The sequence below is a fragment of the Lithobates pipiens genome, unplaced genomic scaffold (genome assembly GCF_037356315.1).
Source record: "Lithobates pipiens isolate NorthernLeopardFrog02 unplaced genomic scaffold, aLitPip1_a1.2 Scaffold_10, whole genome shotgun sequence".
Taxonomy (NCBI): domain Eukaryota; kingdom Metazoa; phylum Chordata; class Amphibia; order Anura; family Ranidae; genus Lithobates; species Lithobates pipiens.
Genome location: NW_027507686.1, coordinates 101,591,999 through 101,600,023, shown reverse-complemented (window position 1 = coordinate 101,600,023; position 8,025 = coordinate 101,591,999). Strand labels below are relative to the sequence as shown.

The 8,025-nt window shown below is 48.8% G+C and overlaps 3 pseudogenes; all 3 read left to right on the top strand.

Moving 5' to 3' along the window:
• The first annotated feature begins 1,223 nt into the window (after positions 1-1,223).
• LOC143953383 (5S ribosomal RNA) lies at positions 1,224-1,342 on the top strand (annotated as a pseudogene).
• A 3,875-nt stretch (positions 1,343-5,217) lies between these two features.
• LOC143945702 (5S ribosomal RNA) lies at positions 5,218-5,335 on the top strand (annotated as a pseudogene).
• A 322-nt stretch (positions 5,336-5,657) lies between these two features.
• LOC143947713 (5S ribosomal RNA) lies at positions 5,658-5,776 on the top strand (annotated as a pseudogene).
• The last annotated feature ends 2,249 nt before the right edge of the window (positions 5,777-8,025 follow it).

The window sequence follows — 8,025 nt, the reverse complement described above, 5'->3', positions numbered from 1 at the left end:
GTATACACTAAACTCTCTGTATACCACAGCCTGTCTTCTGTATACACTAGACTGTAAAAACTAGCTAGAATACAGCAGCCTGTCTTCTGTACCCACTAGACTCTCTGTATACACTACCCAGTCTTCTGTATAGAATGTCAGCTTTCATGTATACCCTTTCTGTATACACTAGCTTCTCTATATGCACTGTCCTTTCTATATACACTCGACTCTCTCTATACACTAACCTCTCTATATACACTAACATCTTGGTATTTGTCTTTAAACTAGCCTCTCTGTGTACCCCAGCCTCACTGTTTACTCTAGCATCTCTGTATACTCAAGCCTATCTACATACACGAAACCTGTATTCTGTATTCACTAGCCTTTCTTCTGTATGCTGTAGTCTTCTATATATACCAGCTTCTCTGTACACCCTAGCACTGTAACAGTGCTAGGTTCCTGTATTACAGAAACAGAACACCAGCAATAAGGTGTATACTGTGCAGGAGGCACACAACACCGACTCTAACTTCTGCACTGCAGATGCATGTATTGCAGAAATTGAACACCAGTAATAAAGGGTAGCTTCAGCTGTGTACTGTGCAGGAGGCACATAACACCCACTGTAACAGTGCTAGGTTCCCTAGCAGTAAAGACGCTGTCCCTGCCTATCGTCCTCTTTCCCTGACCACCGCAACACACTATACAAGGCCGCCGCGCTGGCGACCTTATATTGTGTGGGGTGTGTACTAAACCCCCCTGAGCTATAATTGGCCACAGGAATCCTGCCTGTGGTGAATTGTGGCTCTCCTCACAGAGGATGTCACATCTGTTCTTATTATATAGAACCTATTATGCTCCTCGTAAACTTTTTCAGTTTGGCCGAACGGCCGGACGCAAGTTGCCCCCGGTGCGGGAACATGGGGGGAGACATGATGCACATGTTTTGGAGATGCCCGAAGTTGATCCGCTACTGGACAGAGGTGACAGGAACCATTGATCGGGTGGTTGGAACCTCCACCAGGATGGAGGCGAAGTATTGTCTCCTGGGATTAGTTGAAGGAGTTGGAAACCCGGGAAGTAGCCAGATGGCAGTTCTGAGATGCCTATTTCAGGCAAGGAAACTGATTGCTCAACCCTGCTTAGCCTCCAATGTTGGCAATGACTTGGTTTTTTTCGCTTGTTTCCCAAGATGACCATGTTGGCGTTTGTCAAGATGGTTGAGAGTGCCCGAAGAGATTGCCTATGGCCCCATCACCTTGAAAGTGCCTGATCTTGTCTGATCTTGGAGGCTAAGCATTGTCGGGCCTGATTAGTAACTGGATGGGAGACCAACTGGGAATACCAGGTGCCGTAGGATTCTTTTTATGTTGTTGGCGTTGACATGGTTTTTTTTTTTCGCTTGTTTCCCAAGGTGATCATCCTGGCATTTGTCAAGAGGGCTGAGAGAGCCCAAAGAAGTCTCCTACGGCCACATCCCCCTGAAAGCGCCCGATCTCATCTGATCTCAGAGGCTAAGCAGGGTCCGGCCTGGATAGTACCTAATTAAAGGTGCCGTAGGAATCTTTTTATATTAATGGCTTTGACCTGTTTTTCTTTCGCTTGTTTCCCAAGGTGACCATTTTAGCATCAGTCAAGAGTTTTGAGTATGTCCCAAAGCGTTCGCCTGAGGTCACATCACCCTGAAAGCGCCCGATCTCAGAGGCTAAGCAGGGTCTGGGTCAGATGGGAGACCGGCAGGGTCTATGTTGTTGGCGTTGACCTTTTTTTTTTCACTTGTTTCCCAAGATAACCATCTTGGTATTTGTCAAGAGGGTTGAGAGTGTCTAAATAGAACACCTATGGCCACATCACCCTGAAAGCGCACAATCTCATCTGATCTCGGAGGCCTAGCAGTGTACGGCCTGGTTAATACCTGTATGGGAGACCATCTGTGAATACCAGGTGCTGTAGGCTTCTTTTTATGTTGTTGGCGTTTACCTGTTTATTTTCGCTTGTTTCCCAAGGTGACCATCTTGGCGCTTAACAAGAGGGTTGAGAGTGCCCAAAGAGATCACCTACGGCCCCATCACCCTGAAAGCGCCCCCCCAATCTCGTTTGGTCTCAGAGGCTAAGCAGGGTTGGGCCTGGTTTGTACCTGGATGGGAGACCGCCTGGGTTTTCCAGATGCCGCAGGCTTCTTTTTATGTTGTTGGCGTTGACTTGTTTTTTTTGTTTGTTTCCCAAGGTGACCATCTTGGCGTTTGTCAAGAGGGTTGAGCGTGCATTTGATCTCAGAGGCTAAGCAGGGTTGGGACATGGTTAGTACCTGGATGGGAGGCTGCCTGGGATTTCTCGATGCCATAGGCTTTAGTTTTAAGCTGTTGGCATTGACTTATTTTTTTTATTTTTATTATTCTTTTATTAAGTAGAACAACATAAATATAACAGTCAACCATACAGCATGACCCAGGGTCACAATTACATGCTAACAAAAAATAGGCAGCCAAATAACTCTGGGTTCTCAGAGGGGAGTCCTACAGTTTCATGCAGAAAATAGAGAAACCCCACCTCCGACATGTAGTACAGTATAACTAGTGCAGCTCCGTTCGGACAAATGTAATCATGGAGAACAACTGGGACCACAGCGAGCCAGCTTATCATGACCTACGTGAACCAGAGTAAAATATGAGCCGGTCATGTCCAGAACCCTGGGGTTCTTCTGGGTCCTGAAGGCTAGTAAGAAGACAAGGCATAGTTAAAAGGGAGGACGGGGGAAGAAGAGAGTGCAAAGACGGAGAGAGAGGAGGTGGGGGGATGGCGGCGGGGAAAAAAGGAAAAATAAAGACAAAAAGGGAGGGGGGAATGCCACCCAGGGCAGACATGGCCTACGTAGGTAAACGTTAGATGTTCAGTCGTTTTCTGGGACGGAGGCACTGCTCACCTCCCGAATGTAGTCTCGAGTACCAGTAAAGTACCTCCAGGGCCTCCATGTAACACTAAATGCCTCTTCAGTGTTGTGAAGGGTGGCGGTCAATTCTTCCATCCGGAGAATATGATTGACTTTGGAATACCACAGCACCTTGGATGGGGGCTGAGGCTGCCTCCACAGTGCGGGAATGCAGGCCCCGGCGGCATTCAGGAGTTGCATCGTGGGGTTTTTATTGTATTTTCGAACAGGCTGTTCGGTCAAGTGTAGAAGGCACGCTACTGGGAAGCCAAAAGTTCCTCAAGGTCGGGCATGCCCAGAAAAGGTGTCCCATGGTCCCCATATCTGAATTTCACCTCCAACAAACATCCGGGATCGATCTATCCATTTTATTCAGAAGGTATGGGACTCTATACCAGCGTGAGACTATCTTGTATCTTGATATTGGTTTGCGATGGAAGCTTTATGTACTAAGGTCAGGATCTTCCCTATCTGTTGTGGGGTAAATGTGATGCCTAAGTCCCTCTCCCATTTGTGGATAAATGGTGGGGGTCGACTCCTCCTCCTGACTACTCAATAGGTTGTACAGGAGGGAGAGGGTGTGTCGCACAGGTTCCCTTTTGTGACAGATGGATTTATAGGGTGTCAGGTCTCTAGGAGTGTAGGGGGCCCTTTGTATGGCCAGAAGAAAGTAACGAAGTTGATAAGCACTAAACAAGTCAAGCGGAGGGTCAGAAAGCTCGGCGACAGTTTGCGTGGTCGGGAGCCCTCCCGTGGGCGACACCTCTCCCAGACGCTGTTTCCCCACCACTGTCAACTGTCGCAGTTTCTTGTTGGTAAATCCCGGTGGGAAGTCTGGATTACCTATAACCGGAGTCATTGGTGATGGCAGGGGAGCAATGTGTGTGCAGCGGAACAACCTCCGCACAACAGCCAACGTAGCTCCCACTACGGGGTGACCTCTGAGGTCTTTTGGTAGGGAGGATAGGAGCCACGGGGAGGTCAATAGGGGAATGGAACCATCCTCAATCTCCATCTCCACCCACTGCTTGTGTGGGCCATTACAATGCCAATCAACGACTCTCGCTAGCAGAGTCACTCTGTAGTATTGTCTGAGATCTGGGAGACCCAGACCCCCCTTGTCTTTTGGTCTGGCAAGCAATTGCAAACGGGCTCTGGGCGGTTTGCGCGCCCAAATAAAGTCCCGGAGCAGCACCTGCAGTTGTCTGAAAAAAATTGGGGGTAACCGGATCGGTAATGTCTGGAACATGTATAAGATCCGAGGGAGGGCCATAATTTTGAATGCATTACAGCGCCCGAACCAGATCAGTGTTAAAGCATGCCAGTTTCCCAAATCAGATTTCAGTCTATCCAGGAGAGGGACAAAATTAAGCAGGTACAATTGCGCTAAATCCGCTGCGATGTCAACGCCCAGTTAACGTATAGATTTTTCAGCCCAGTAGAATGGAAAAGCGGACCGGAGCCTCTTGGCCTCACCATCCGGGACCGATATATTCAATACAGCCGACTTGGCGCAATTGTTTTTATAGTTTGATAGGCTGCCTTGTCGCTGTAGAGACGCAAGTATTTTGGGAAGCAAAATGTGTGGATTGGAGACGGAAAAAACTAGATCGTCAGCGTACGCCGCAATTTTGTGGTGTGCCGAGGGTTTGGATATGCCAGTAATATTCAGGTCATTCCGAACGTGACACATAAGTGGTTCCAGTGTCAGAATTAAAATTAGGGGAGACAGAGGGCACCCCTGCCTCGTCCCATTAGTGATGGGGAAAGAGTCCGAGCACCCCTCGGTCACCCGTACCGCTGCCGACGGCGTGGAGTAAAGCGACATTACCCAGCTCATCATGTTGGGACCAAGACCTATATGTTCCAGGGTGGCCTGCATAAAATGCCAGGCCACCCTGTCAAAGGCCTTCTCCGCGTCCGTTGACAACATAAGCAAGGGCCTTCCCTGTACATGCGCCGCATGGATTAAATTGAGGACTCGGGCCGTATTGTCTCTAGCTTCCGACTTATTTATATTTTTTTGCTTGTTTCCCAAGGTGACCATCTTGGCGTTTGTCAAGAGGGTTGAAAGTGCCTGAAGAGATTGCCTACGGGCACATCACCCTGAAAGCACCCGATCTTGTTTGATGTTGGAGGCTAATAGAGTCGGGCCTTGTTAGTACCTGGATGGGAGACCGCCTGGGAATACCAGGTGTCGTAGACTTCTTTTTATGTTGTTGGCGTTGACCTGTTTTTTTTTCACTTATTTCCCAAAGTGACCATCTTGGTGTTTGTCAAGAGGGTTGAGAGTGCCTGAAGAGATTGCCTATGGCCACATCACTCTGAAAGCACCCAATCTCGTCTGATCTTGGAGGCTAAGAACAGTCGGGCTGGTTAGTACCTGGATGGGAGACCACCTGGGATTACCAGTTATTGTAGGCTTCTTTTTATGTTGTTGGCGTTGATTCGTTTTTTTTTTTTGCTTGTTTCCCAAGGTGACCATCTTGGCATTTGTCAAGAGGGTTGAGAGTGCCCAAAGAGATCGCTTACAGCAGCATCACCCTGAAAGAGCCCTATCTCTTCTCTTCTCTGAGGCTAAGAAGGGTTGGGCCTAGTTAGTACCTGGATGGGAGATGGCGTTGGAATACCAGGTGCCGTATTCTTCTTTTTATGTTGTTGACATTGACCTGTTTTTTTTTTCACTTGATTCCCAAGGTGACCATCTTGGCATTTGTCAAGAGGGTTGAGAGTGCCCGAAGAGATCACCTATGGCCCCATCACCCTGAAAGCGCCCAATCTCGTCTGATCTCGGATGCTAAACAGTGTCGGGCCTGGTTAGTACCTGGATGGGAGACCGCCTGGGAATACCAGGTGCCATAGGCTTCTGTTTTTTTATTTTTTTATTTAGTAGTATATAAATGATCATATTGCATGGATATCAGAGCCAATGGTAAGAAGTCTGAGGAGAATAGCACGTGTACAGCTTTGCGGTCATATCAAGATGAGATTAAAGCTCCATCTCGTTGGGATCCTCTACCACTTAAAATATTATTGATACTAGCCCTGCTACCCTCGAAGAGTTTAGATATCCATAGATAGAGGAAGAGTATTGTGTAGTAGTCAAATGGGGTCGGAACATACCATTTTCTTTTCCCTTTTTTGAGTTAAGAAGGGAAATAGTAGAACTGAAAGGAGGGAGAAGGGGAAAGAGAAGATTGGGGAAGGAAATGGCAGAAAAGGAAAAGAAGGGGTAAGGGGGTGTCGTGGGTAGAGTGGATAGGATGGGGTCCCCTCCCAGGGAGCAAGAGACGCCCTCGGCTCACCAGCTCATCAGCTGTCCAACGTTTGGAACAGCGATCTCCAACGATCACCATGAGCTTACTATGTCTCGCGGAGGTATTCTTCCGAAAAGCGAAACTGGGTCCAGTAGAACCATCTGTTCCCATGCTCCTCCGTTTTATCCCTCATTGTGGCAGTCAGGTCTTCCATTCGTTCAATATCATTTACCCTTGCGAACCACTGGGTCACCATTGGAGCAGATTGCTCTTTCCACTGACTTGGGATGCAGGCCCTAGCTGCTTTGAGGAGATGTTTAAGTAAGGACTTATGATAACGCTTTCTCGACATAGGAGTTAGATTGAGAAGAACTGCTGCGGGATCATTGGCTAAGGAAATGTCTGTGAACTTGTGGATGAGTCTCAGGACAGGCTGCCCGAATGTTTGTAATTTAGGGCATTCCCAGAAAATGTGGAGAATGGTGCCAGCCTGTTTCCCACAGCGACAGCAGCGGTCAGATTGACCGGGGAATATTTTGGCCAACACCACCGGTGTACGATACCAGCGTGTGATCAGCTTATATGAGATCTCCTGATATTTACTGCAGAGTGACGACTTATGGGCGAAAAAGAGTATTCTGTCCTTCTGTGGTTTGGAGAATGTAGTTTGTAAGTCCCTTTTCCATTTAGCTAGGAAGGGTGGATCCGTGGAGGATTGTGCGTCTGTCAGGATTTGGAGGGAACCACGAATTGGGCCATCATCCAGGCAAAGTTCCTCGAAGGGGTGGAATTGTCTAGAGAAGAACGAATGGTTAGGTAGTGATCCGAGGAAATGGATTAGCTGTCTAGCTCTCCAGCTATCCAATGCAACAGGTACTTGCTCTAGCAGTATGGTCCCCGTGGGAATCAAGCCCGTGGGTCCAAGAAATAGGGCTGCTCTCAGAAGCCCTTTCGGGGCTTGCCTGGTAAAGGCCTGGTCAGACAGGCCCGGAGGGAATCTAGGATGTCCAATAATTGGGGTCATAGGAGAAGGGAAGTTAGTCAGGTGGGAAAGGTGAAAAAAACTATCCATCTCGGCGAGCGAGGGGCCAATTAACGGGTGAGTAGTCACACAGGGCTCCAATGGCCTCCCCGCCCAAGGCAGACCAGCCAGTGGAACCCGCGCCATCTCCTGCTCTAGCTTGACCCATAGCTTCAGTTCCCCATGCCGGTGTCTTATCACATATGGTCCCCCATCGGATAGTGTCCGCTGTGTACTGCGCATGCGCAGTACACAGCAACACAGATTCCGAAAATTGCCGAGCATGAACGGCGCCTGCGCACTGAGTCCAGGTTCTATCCCCACTATCCAAGTGGACATAGAGTAAGAATATAAAAGAGCCGAGCGCAGCGAGGCCAAGCCCGAAGCGTGGCGAGCAAAGCTCGCCTGCGAGGGGCCCTCTAATATTCACAACCCTATGTCCGCTTGGATGGTGGGGCTACCACCTCCACTCACCGCGCAGGCGCCGTTCAGCTTCGGAGATTTTCCGAAGCTTCGTCTGCTCCGTACTGCGCATGCGCAGTACGGCGCGGACACTATATCATAGCCGGACAGTATATGGCAGAACACCGGCACCAGTCAACCACCGGTGTCATGTGCGTCGCTGTGTAATATAGAGCAGGGTCCGGGAAGCCAATACCTCCCCGCAATTTCGGTCGCAATAGCATTGCCCTACCAATACGCATATGTTTTCCGCGCCAGAGGAACTTGATAAAGATTGAGCGAACCGCATGAAAGAAAGTCTGGGGTATTTTGATAGGTAAGGCTTGTAGTAGATACAGAAGTCGTGGCATCGCGTTCATCTTCAACACATTACA